We start from the raw sequence: 13,758 nt of genomic DNA, 5'->3' as shown, positions 1-13,758 counted from the left end.
GATACAGCGCAAAAACAAAACAAAAGTTTACTCTACAGATGTAGTATCTTAATTTGAGCAAGTTTGCTACAACAGGAAAATAATCCTGCAGCAACAGGAAATGTGAATTATTATGTGGATTATAATTAATGGACATTTTTGGTAGGGCAAACTTTTTAAAGTGGAAATTACAAACTTTAGAAGCCTTGTCTAAACCTTGAATATACTACAAGTTTGCATTTCCTGCTGTACATGAACATTATCTGCAACTGAAGTGATATAGTGATAAAATTAAGATCCTATATCTGTATGACTACGCATGATTAATGTTAGATGCTGTACAATATCACTGTACTTTGACATCATTTAAGCATTAACTGTGCTCACTGCAGTGAGTGAAAACGGTCACTGAGTGGTCTCTCAGATGGGAATAGTGTATAAGATTATATGAAAGACACAAAACTATTTACAATTACGTAAAACACACGTCTTATCGTTCTGCGACTTGTTAATTGGGTTTAAACAGGTAGACATGTCTGTTTGTCATAATGCCTTGATGTTTTAAAAGTGTCCTGTGTCCAGGTCACCCTTTCTGACCTCAATGGGACTTCCTGGTTAAATAAAGGTTAAATAAATAATAAAATACAAAAAATAAATGAATAAGCCTGCATCTCTGCAGGGGCAAGTAATCCGGATATTGATTGCTCCTGGCTGCATCTGATCTGCTATTTGTCAAACAAATAACACCTATTTTCCACAGCGGCGCTCTGCACAATGGCTATGTTTATATAGGGTAATCTGAAGTGTCTAACACTGGGAATAATGTAGCCTTGATGGTATGAGTCACTGTTGGCAGGTCACAGAGACTAGAAATACTCCAAACACAATCTGCCAAATCTGAAAAGATTTCAGCATGGGCCCTCAGATCCTCAAAAAGTTCTACAGCTGCACAATCAAGAGCATATTGGCTGGCTGTATCCCCGCTTGGTATGGCAACTGCTTGGCATCCAACTGCAAGGCGCTACAGAGGGTAGTGCGTATGGCCCAATACATCACTGGGGCCGAGTTCCCTGCAATCCAGGACCTCTATACCAGGTGGTGTCAGAGGAAGGACCCCAAATTTGTCAAGGACTTCAGCTACCAAAGCCACAGACTATTCTCTCTGCTAGTACAGCTGGTACAGCAAGCCATACTAGTGTATCAAGTCTGGAACCAACAGGACCCTGAACAGCTTCTACACCAAAGCCTTAAGACTTCTAAACAAGATGACTTAATAGCTAATCAAATGGCAACCCATGGTGGACATGGTGGCTGGTTCATTCCTGCAGCCCTGCAGCCCAGCAGGGAGGTAATGTTCTGTGATTGGGACATGGTGGTTCATTCCTGCAGCCCTGCAGCCCAGCAGGGAGGTAATGTTCTGTGATTGGGACATGGTGGTTCATTCCTGCAGCCCTGCAGCCCAGCAGGGAGGTAATGTTCTGTGATTGGGACATGGTGGTTCATTCCTGCAGCCCTGCAGCCCAGCAGGGAGGTCATGTTCTGTGATTGGGACATGGTGGTTCATTCCTGCAGCCCTGCAGCCCAGCAGGGAGGTCATGTTCTGTGATTGGGACATGGTGGTTTATTCCTGCAGCCCAGCAGGAAGGTCATGCTCTGTGATTGGGACATGGTGGTTTATTCCTGCAGCCCTGCAGCCCAGCAGGGAGGTCATGTTCTGTGATTGGGACATGGTGGTTTATTCCTGCAGCCCAGCAGGGAGGTAATGTTCTGTGATTGGGACATGGTGGTTTATTCCTGCAGCCCTGCAGCCCAGCAGGGAGGTCATGTTCTGTGATTGGGACATGGTGGTTCATTCCTGCAGCCCTGCAGCCCAGCAGGGAGGTAATGTTCTGTGATTGGGACATGGTGGTTTATTCCTGCAGCCCTGCAGCCCAGCAGGGAGGTAATGTTCTGTGATTGGGACATGGTGGTTCATTCCTGCAGCCCTGCAGCCCAGCAGGGAGGTCATGTTCTGTGATTGGGACATGGTGGTTCATTCCTGCAGCCCTGCAGCCCGGCAGGGAGGTCATGTTCTGTGATTGGGACATGGTGGTTCATTCCTGCAGCCCTGCAGCCCAGCAGGGAGGTCATGTTCTGTGATTGGGACATGGTGGTTCATTCCTGCAGCCCTGCAGCCCAGCAGGGAGGTCATGTTCTGTGATTGGGACATGGTGGTTCATTCCTGCAGCCCTTCAGCCCATCAGGGAGGTAATGTTCTGTGATTGGGACATGGTGGCTGGTTCATTCCTGCAGCCCTGCCGCCAGGGGTATCAAACTCATTCCATGGAGGGCCTAGTGTCCGCGGGTTTTTGTTTTTTCCTTTCAATCAAGACCTAGACAACCAGGTGAGGGGAGTTCTCTACTAATTAATGATCTTAATTCATCAATCAAGTACATGGGAGAGTGAAAACCAGCACACAATCAGCCCTCTGTGGAATGAGTGACACGTGTCTTAGGGAGCGAAAGCCGGCTCAGCTGGGTGTAAGAATGCGTCTCAAATGGCACCCCATTCCCTATATAGTGCACCCCTTTTGACCAGAACTCTATGGACACTGGTCAAAAGCAGAGCACTACAACGGAAATAGCGTGCCATTTGGGATGTAGCCAAAGAGTCCCAGTAATACCCCCTATACATCCAAGCACTCTCACTCACTCATCCTATAGGCTTCAGTTCACTGTGGGCCCATCTAGACAGTAATAATGTTAGACAGCTCAGTAATCTGAAGGGTAAACAAGTTAGGAATGTACAGAGGCTGGATGATCACTCTCCCTGGATTACTCAATAAGCCCCTCTCTCTGTCTCTTCCTTGTTTTGAAGACAGATATTATAGTTGTTTTACACGGAGTGTAAAAAACATTATGAACTCTTTCCATGATATAGACTGACCAGGTGAATCCAGGTGACCGCTATGATCCCTTAATGATGTCACTTGTTAAATCCACTTCAATCAGTGTAGATGAAGGGGAGGAGACAGGTTAATGAAGGATTTTTAAGCCTTGAGACAATTGAGACATGGATTGTGTGTGTGTCATTCAGAGGGTGAATGGGCTAGACAAAATATTTAAGTGCCTTTGAATCGGGTATGGAAGTAGGTGCCAGGCGCACCAGTTTGTGTCAAAAACTGCAATGCTGCTGGGTTTTCCATGCTCAACAGTTTCCTGTGTGTACAAAAATGTTCCATAGCACATCCAGCCAACTTGACACAACTGTGGGAAGCATTGGAGTAAACATTTGCCAGCAACCCCGTGGAACGCTTCCGACACCTTGTAGATGTTCATGCCTCAATAAATTGAGGCTGTTCTGAGGGAAAAGGGGAAGGTGTTCTTAATGTTTTGTCCACTCAGTGTATATGCCCTTCATGCCAGTTATCCTCCCCTCAGATATCTAGCACCATTTTAAACCAATGATGCACCAGCCAGGCAGCACATTCTAACCCAGTACTACTCCACCTGCTGATTGTTATCCTTCATCATGACAAGGGCATTTTCTGATGGGTTACACAACAAGTTCCCATGTTTGGATCTTGAATTGAGTTTCGATTCAATTGTGCAATCACTTCCCAAGGCAGGACCTGTATATAGCCTACACGTCATCTTCAAATCCTAACCTTATATCATCTGAGAGTATTACGACATCTCTAAATATACAACCTGTTTCTTAGCACTGCTGTGTACATTAGTAACTAAATACAGGCTTCTGGATGGATATGAGCGCAGCTGGGCTGGCTCCCTACGAATCCAGAATCCAAGGCCCATACATTAGTACATGGTGCAAGCCAAGATATATAAACAGATTCAGTGTCTTTCTTGTATCTGTTACTGTTGGCGCTCCCGTGTGGCACAGCTCTCTAAGGCACTGCATCTCAGTGCTAGAGGCGTCCTAACAGACCCTGGTTTGATTCCAGGCTGTATCACATTTGGCTGTGATTGGGAGTCCCATAGGATGGTACACAATTGGCCCAGCATCGTCGGGCTAGGCTGTGATTGTAAATAAGAATTTGTTCTTAACTATTTGCCTAGTTAAATAAAGGTTAAATAAAAAATAACATCTTTATAGAATTACAACATAGTACCCTACATACCATTATGTTTCATCTCTGTTGTTGTAATGAACCCTAGAGATGAACTTATTATCTTCTAGTTTCAGTATTACTGTAATGAAAATACCAGATTCAGCTCAGACATCCATAAATACCCCATTAGACATGCCACCAGGGGTCTCTTCACAGGCCCCAAGTCCAAAATTAATTCTTGGCAATGCAGAGTACTATACAGAGTCATGATCCAATGAAACTCCCTTCCATCTCCAATTACTCAAGCAAACAGCAGAATTACCTTTAAAAAAAAAGATTAAACAACTTAACCTCTTGATGCTATAGGGGCGCTATTTCATTTTTGGATGAAAAACGTTCCCGTTTTAAACAAGATATTTTGTTACAAAAAGATGCTCGACTATGCATATAATTGATAGCTTTCGAAAGCAAAAAGCAGAATTACCTTTAAAAAAAAGATTAAACAACTTAATGGAACAGTGGGGACTGTGAGGGGACACACAAACACACACACACACACACACACACACACACACACACACACACACACACACACACACACACACACACACACACACACACACACACACACACACACACACACACACACACACAAACACTCAGACACACTCTAACACACACAATTTCTTTTACATAATTGTATTATTATTGTTTGTATATTGTTGTTTTCAATTTGTGTGACTGTCCTTGTTTATCACTGTATCAGTGTTTTGTTACGTGTTATTGTTTTATGTTTTTATGTGGACCCCAGGAAGAATAGCTGCTGACTCTGCAAAAGCTAATGGGGATCCAAATAAACAAATAAATATTGACTTTAGTCGCACATTAAAACGCATGGTGTCATTTGAACGATCAGTAAACAATTCCTCACGTTTTCAGGTAGAGATACTATAGTGAAAAAAATGGTAATCTGGATTACATCGCCACACTGGAGAACAGGAAGAAAACAAGTCTGTGTCATGTCAACATGTTGAAACCATACTTCACCCGCTACCATTGGGTGGAGAAGTCGGTGGGAACCAGTAGAGGTGTTCTCTAAACCTAGAGTCTGAATCAAGTCCTAAGTCCCCTGTGCTTGAGTCAGGGTCCAAGTCAGAGTCACCAATGGTCGAGTCACTAGTTGAGTTATGAGTTCCTATGGCTGAAGTCCCCGTGCTCGAGACCTGGTCCAAGTGCTCCAGTCTGAGTCACTGGGTCCACCTTATCTCAAAATAAAGATATAGTGTAGTGGCAAGAAGGATTTGGTCAATAAATTGTTTGCTATCCATTTTCCTTTTTTTTCTGTGCCACAAAATGTTTGCATATAGGCAACTGGTAATATTACCAGGCCCACGTTCAGATGCAAAACATTCTTGAAAGCTGCAGATAGAAATTTCATGAATAGAGCCAATGTTATTCCATATTCAACATGTCAAAGAGGCATGTTTGTTCTACATAGAATATTTATTTCTGAAGGTTCCAAAACGTTGTGCCCTGCTGAACACACCCCAGGTTGTTAGCTGTAGCTAGCTAAAGAGGTAACATGAACAAACAAGATGTAGCCTAAACAAATGGTTAATGGTGCGGTATGCAAGTACCCTAGTTTTAGAACGGCCCGGGATATGCTTTATGAATGCAAAATACGACCTGCCACTGCACAATAGAAAATAAAAAAACATAGCGCCGGTATTATGGGTAATATCTTTTGGACGGTAATGGCTAGAATCATGCCGTTTTCTCAGAGGAAAAAAGGGAGACTTGGCTAGTTCATTGGTTACAGAACCTGGCTATGAAAAGCAGTGGGGAAAGTGCGAGGGTTCATAGAGATTACAACAACAACAAAATCTACAGTCAAGGGAAAGAAACATAGCTAGACTTGTTTTACTATTTAACTTAATGCTGCTATTGTTTTTAATTTTGTAAGCATCTTGTGTTTTTTAACCAGGCTGCTGGTGACTGGTTAGCTACGGGGAACCAAGAGAGTCAGCTTCGTGATGTGTATAATCAGAGGCGGAGGCGGAGCCTGTCTGCTGACTCTCATCGCTTGCTCCCCCGCAGCTCACCAGTTGATGTAGGCTAGGCTGTCTGTGCCAAGTGTGGTGCTTCCATCTCACTGCTGAGCAGAACTGCGTCGCGCATCTGTGCTGCTAATACTAATTGTGCTTATCGCTGAAAAGCTCTCAATTTCTCCAAAAACTCTTGTCCAGTCCACTCAGTAGTCAGATTTTTGTCACAGAGATCATTTAGTCTCCTCCAGTTTTAGTCAAATGAACAGATATTTTTTTTCTTGTTTAGTTATAGGTTTTTCTGGGTCTATTTACGTAGTTATAGTCTTGTCAATTGCCACTGAAAAATAGGCTTTTGACTAATATTTTTGTCACTATTTTTGTTGACGAAATTAACACTGCCCATAGACCTGGACATAGCTATACGACATGCAATCATCCTGGGCATTGGGCTGCCATATAACAGTGTGAGAAAGAAGGGGGAAAAGTATTGGTTACAAACATAAAGGTACATTCACAGAACACATTTATGGATAAACACAGGACTAGCACTGCTGGAAAACTGCAGATCGCAGTTATCGGTTATTTTGCGCTAGGATAGAGAGAAGAGCAGGGGGTCATAGGTGAAGTGGGGGAGTGGGAGCCAGATAGAGAGTAGGGTGGGGGAGAGGTGAAAGTGAGAGGATGAATGTGGAGTAAGGGAGAGGTAGAGGGTAGGATGGGGGAGAGAGAGGATTTTAGATGGTGGAGTGGTGGAGAGGAAGGTCGATGATGAGATGGTGGTACCTACTAAATGTATCAAATCATACTACATATCTGAAATGCATTAGAAGTGTATACACAGTTTATGTTAATGGTGTGTCATGGTAGTCTTGCCTGTACGTGGTGGCACATTTCCTTAATGCATCTGACCAAAGCCTGCACAGTGTAAACAGTATATTTACATTTTACCCAGTGTCCTCTGCAGGCTTGAGACTGAAGCTCAGCTGGTTCTCAACAGGCTGCTTGCCAAGTCACTAAGCTCTCTGTATCAACTGTAACATCCTATGTTTCACCAAGTTGTGGCTGAAGAAGAACATAGATAATATATAGTTAGCTGGGTTTTCAGTGCATCGGCAACACAAAACAGCAGATTCACCAAATTATATTTTGAAAGAGGAAGTAAAGTACTTTAAGCATATGTTTTCGTTTCAGTCTCCTCCATCTCCACTAACCGAAGCTAATTGTATGGATTTCCCCCCTATTAATAATGTAAAATTATCAGCTGTACAGAAAGACTCATGTGATGGCCAAATTACAGAGGAGGAACTTCTTGATGCAATCAAAGCCTTTAAGTCCAGGAAATCTTCAGGGCTGGATGGCGTACCAGTGGAGGTATTCCAAACATTTGTTGATATACTCAGAGGACCGTTATTAGCATGTTTTAACCACTCCCATATAAATGGTAGTTTGTCAGACACTCAACAAGAAGGTCTACTTTCACTATTACTGAAACAGGATCCAAGTGGTAAATATAAAGATCCAGCTCATTAAAAAAATTTGGAGACCTCTTACATTTCAGTGTTGTGATGCAAAAATTCTAGCAAAATGCTTAGCGCATAGATTTAAAAAGGTATTGGGGGATATAATTCATCCTAATCAGGTTTTTTACATGGACGATACATTGGAGATAATATAAGACAAGTACTGGAAACAATAGAACACTATGAAGTATCTGGGAAACCAGGCCTGGTATTCATAGCTGACTTTGAAAAGGCCTTTGATAAAGTAGGACTGGAGTTTAATGTATAAATGCCTGGAATATTTCAATTTTGGCAAATCTCTTATAAAATGGGTTAATGTTATGTATAGTAACCCTAAGTGTAAAATAGTAAATAAAAGCCACTTCTCAGAAAGTTTTCAACTGCCATGAGGAGTAATACAAGGCTGTTCACTTTCGTCTATTTATTATTAATATCAGATCCAACAATAATATTAAGGGATGAGAAATCAAGGGCTTAAAAACAAAGGTGTCATTGTACGATGATGATTCATGTTTTCTTTTACATCGACAATATGGAGACATAGAGGATCTAGATACTGTTTCTTACCTCTCTGGATTAAAACCAAATTATTTTAAGTGTACTATATTACGTATTGGATCACAAAAAAATACAACTTTTACATTACCGTGTAGTTTACCAATGAAATGGTCTGACGGGGAAGTGGACACACTCTGTATACATATCCTGAAAGAAAGACATGATCTCACTCCAATACATTTTTATAGAAAGTTTGCAAAAATAGATAAGATCATGGAAAGGAAAATACCTGTATATTTGTGGGGAAAAAATCACTGATGAACTCTTTAGTCATATCCCAGTTGACCTATTTGCTTATGGTCTTGTCTACACCTAGCAACCTTTTTAAATTATATGAGCAAAAAATATTCCATTTTATTTGGAATGGCAAGTCAGACAAAATTAAAAGGGCCTATTTATAAAATGAATATGAATTTGGAAGGCAGAAATGATTAAATATTAAAGCATTAGACCTCTCACTAAAGGCGTCAGTCATACAAAAGTTATACTTAAATCTGAACTGGTTCTCTAACAAATTAGTAAGAATGTCTGACCCCATGTTCAAGAACGGCCTTTTTCCCTTTATTCAGATTACAACCTCTCACTTTCAGTTGTTTGAAAACGAAACCTCCAAAATATAGTTAGTTTTAAAACAAGCCATAGAAAGTTGGTTACAATTTCAGTTTAATCCATCAGAAAAGACAGAACAAATAATAGAACAAATATTGTGGTTAAACTCAAGTGGAAGGGAAAGTGAGGAACGTCTTTCGGCCCTGCATTAAAGACCAAAATAGGTTAAAGGAAATGGTGGTAAATAAAAAGATATACCAGTTTAATTTAAGGACAATTTATTTTTCACAGCTGTGCCATATAGATTGCAAAATAGTTGGGAAGAGATTTTCGAAGTCCCTATTCCATGGCACATGGTTTATGAACTGATACACAAAACTTAAATTATTATACAAAATTCTTGCAACCAATAGAATGTTATGTATATGGGGGATACAACCTTCCCAGCTCTGCAGATTTTGCTGCAAAGAGACAGTCATTAGATCATTTATTTTGGTAGTGTCCATTTGTGGCTTGTTTTTGGTCACAGGTCCAGGAATGGCTGAATAATTGCAACATTTACCTGGAGCTAAAGGTGCACATAGCAATACTGGGTGATTTGATCGATCAATAATATAATACTTTTAGCAAGAATATTTATCTTTAGTTTACAATCTGTAGAAACTATGAGAATAGAAAGGTTCAGAACTTTTGTGAAGAATCACAGCACACTTGAAAAATATATGAGAAATATAAATCCAATAAGGATGGTGTTACAAGATAAATGGGAGAAGTTGAATTGAGCTGAAGGGTGGGACTAATAACAACAAGATAACAAATGTCAAATATAGTGTGTCTGTAAATAGGTTCAGAACTTTAGTGAAACAGTTAAAAATATATGGTGAAATTGAAATCAAACTGGATGGACATCAGAAATAGATGGGAAACAAGCTAAATGTCTTCTATGCTTCAAGGCAGACAACACTGTACCAGCTGATCCGAACGACTGTGATCACACTCTGCGTAGCTGATGTGAGTAAGATAGGTTAACATTCACATGACTGCTGGGCCAGACTGATTACCAGGATGCGTGCTCAGAGCATGTGCTGACCAGCTGGCAAGTGTCTTCACTGACATTTTCAACCACAAGTAGACCACCATAGTCCCTGTGCTCAAGAATGCCAAGGTAACCTGCCTAAATGCCTACCATCCCGTAGCACTCATATGTGTAGCCATGAAATGTTTGAAAGGCTGGTCAGGGTTCACATCAACACTATCATCCCAGAAACCCTGGACCACTCCTATTTACATACCACCCCAACAGATCCACAGATTATCCCACATACCCAAATCTACAACAGAGTACACCCACCACCCCCTCACCTGGCAGTAGACTGATGGGCTTAATACAACAGAGTACACCCACCACCCCCTCACCTGGCAGTAGACTGATGGGCTTAATACAACAGAGTACACCCACCACCCCCTTCACCTGGCAGTAGACTGATGGGCTTAATACAACAGAGTACACCCACCACCCCCTCACCTGGCAGTAGACTGATGGGCTTAATACAACAGAGTACACCCACCACCCCCTCACCTGGCAGTAGACTGATGGGCTTAATACAACAGAGTACACCCACCACCCCCTCACCTGGCAGTAGACTGATGGGCTTAATACAACAGAGTACACCCACCACCCCCTTCACCTGGCAGTAGACTGATGGGCTTAATACAACAGAGTACACCCACCACCCCCTCACCTGGCAGTAGACTGATGGGCTTAATACAACAGAGTACACCCACCACCCCCTCACCTGGCAGTAGACTGATGGGCTTAATACAACAGAGTACACCCACCACCCCCTTCACCTGGCAGTAGACTGATGGGCTTAATACAACAGAGTACACCCACCACCCCTCACCTGGCAGTAGACTGATGGGCTTAATACAACAGAGTACACCCACCACCCCCTTCACCTGGCAGTAGACTGATGGGCTTAATACAACAGAGTACACCCACCACCCCCTCACCTGGCAGTAGACTGATGGGCTTAATACAACAGAGTACACCCACCACCCCCTCACCTGGCAGTAGACTGATGGGCTTAATACAACAGAGTACACCCACCACCCCCTCACCTGGCAGTAGACTGATGGGCTTAATACAACAGAGTACACCCACCACCCCCTCACCTGGCAGTAGACTGATGGGCTTAATACAACAGCTCAACGTCCCGGTCAAACTGATGGCCTGCAGCCAGTTTGGCCTGCAGTCAGAACAACATTAAGATGAAGACAGAGCAGTCTGAGAGGGAGTTGAACAACTATGAAGGATTCTGATAGTTCGTGGTGCCAGTGAGAATGCATACACAGACATACTGTACACACTCAGACATTGATGCATATGTATATACAGTGGTTCTTCCTTTAAAAAGTTGCGGCATACTGCAGCATAGCTTGTGGGGTGCAGTAGAATTCTATGGCATGTTATTTAAGTGTCAGCCATTGTTGCTAGAATTACGCAATTTACCACAATCTGCCACCATTTACCACAAACGGTCCGGCATAAGCTCAAAACTTTTGAAAGATGAACCACTGTATGTAAAGAAACACACTTAAACAGAAGACAGCACAGAAAGACGGTAACTGGAGTAGCAAGGATTGGAAGCCCGATCTGCATTTTCCAAGAGGAAGAAACCCACAACCAAGCTACTATTCGACCAGGGGTGCCTGAGAGGGGGTAGGATAAGCACCCCAAATGAACGGACCTAATGACACCGACTCTTGGCAAAAGAATAATGACTATGAGTACAGAATGAGGTTGCAGCATGATCTGCAAGCACCTGCGAGGCCTCAAGATCCACCAGGCCAGGATAAAATGCGCGCAGGTGGTGCATTCGACAGTGCACAGGAACCACTTCTGTTGAGACGCAGGAGGAGTCATGGCTCGAACTCACCCCACAGTGCCAAAACCTCCAAATGCTGGAAGCGGCTGGAAGCGGCTGAAAACTTCAACTCCATGCAGACCACCAGAACAGTGGCGGGTTAAGTGGCCTCTAGCCAAAAAGGAGAAAGAGTGGCTCCAGATTCATGAAAAAGCTAACCAAGTCCTTGATGCAACAGCCAAAAGGTGAAGCAGATAGACGTCTCCAGACAATGACAACAATCATTGTTACCCTGGCTGCAGAGAGGTTTGACACGGAGGAGAAAACATAAGTGAAGGCCCCATACACCATGAACAACAGAGCGGCAAAGATAATTCAGATAAGAAATCCTGACGAACCATCAAACAGGCAACGCGTCAGTATAGCACTAAGTTTGAATCCTACTACACCAGCTCTGATTTGTCCTATCGGGCCGGACCTACCTGGTCGGCCTACCTACCTGACCTACCTATCTGGCCAGCCAGCCGGACCTAATTGACTTGCCTGGCCGCCCAAACCGGACCTATCTGGCCAGCCACACCGACCCCACCTATCTGGTCGGATAGATCTGGCAGGCTGGCAGGCCATCTGGATCTACTATCTGGCAGGCAGGCCGGCCGGATCTATTTGGCTGGACCTACCTGGCCAGACTGCCAGACTGACTGCCGGCCATATAGCTGGGCCGACTGGCCAGATAGGTAAGTCAAATAGGACCTAGCTATGTGGCAGGACGGTCCAATCTGTTCCAATTTGACCAGCCGTCCGGACCTACCTATCTGGCCGGAAGGATGGACCTATATATCTGGCAGGCTGCTGGACCAACCTATCTGGCCGGCTGGCCAATCCTAGATATCTGGCCAGCAGGCCGGACCTAGCTATGTGGCTGGACGGTCCAATCTGTTCCAATTTGGCCGGCCGCCCGGACCAAGCTATCTGGCTGGCCTGCCGGACCTACCTCTCTGGCCAGCCGGCCTGCTGGACCTACCTCTCTGGCCAGCCGGCCTGCTGGACCTACCTCTCTGGCCAGCCGGACCTACCTATATGGCTGCCTGGCTGACCGGATAAAACTTCAAAGAAGCAGCACATTCTCTTACTTTAAAACTGTGGCTTCATTGCTTAATTTCAGCACCTCTGGCCATTGCTAATAACAATGCCACACAGCCAGTCCTATGGACCAAAAATGATTTTGCATTGGTCATCTAATATGAACAGGAGCGCATGGTATCCCAAACACTTTTAATGACAGTCAACGAGGCCGGACTCCTCTCACTGTCCCATAGCAATCCAATCTACTGCTTCTGATTGGTTTCTACCTGACGCCCTTCCGCTCAAATGTGTTTCCTTTCTAGGTCTATAACCTTCAGTGGCATATCTCCAAAAGGATGATCAATGTCCAGTTTGTTTGCCTTTTGTTTGGCGTGCATACTAAAATGAAAATGCATTACACATTTTGTTAACATTTGTTTTAGTTAATGAGCGCTGTGGCACAGAGCGTTGTGGCTGTGGGTACTGCGCCTAGACTCTGGGGTCTTCAGGTAGCCTACATGTGGTGACACGTGCAACACAGCACCAAAACAAAAGTGCTTTTTGCGTCTCATGTTTGACAAATACTTTAAGCTGCAGTCAGCGGCTTAGCCCAGCACAAAACCAATCAGAGTTCTTGCCTTGGCTTCCCTTGAATTAAATCAAAGCAGATGGGGATGGCAGTAGAATAGCCTACATTTGGAGGTGTTAGTTATTAGGCCTAATGGCAGTGCTCAGCTCAGTGAAACGCATGGCGACTGGTGATGGTGTAGTAATGCCCAGTCCATTGGCCATTGAGGTAACCCACCTGCCTCTTATAAGACCAGATATTCAGAGAGTAGTGTGTGCGCCACTGCAGAATAATAAGTCTGCAAGAACAGAATGCAGCATGGGATCCTGAGAGGAGAATATCAATGGTAAAAATGTATTTTTGCTCTATTTTTTTTGCTCTATCTATTACAATGTACTACCAGTTTACTGGACATGACACATTCATCCACTCAATGTCAATACACTGATCTTGTCATTCCACCAAGAAAGTGTCAGTTGGAATGTGAAACAGGAATCTGATATGATGACACCTCATTGTTTCACAGCCTGAACAGTGGCGTTCCAGGTGGAC

Source organism: Oncorhynchus masou, chromosome 9 (genome assembly GCF_036934945.1).
Source record: "Oncorhynchus masou masou isolate Uvic2021 chromosome 9, UVic_Omas_1.1, whole genome shotgun sequence".
NCBI lineage: Eukaryota > Metazoa > Chordata > Actinopteri > Salmoniformes > Salmonidae > Oncorhynchus > Oncorhynchus masou.
The sequence above is the reverse complement of the archived record's forward strand: the minus strand, read 5'-3'. Positions refer to the sequence as shown.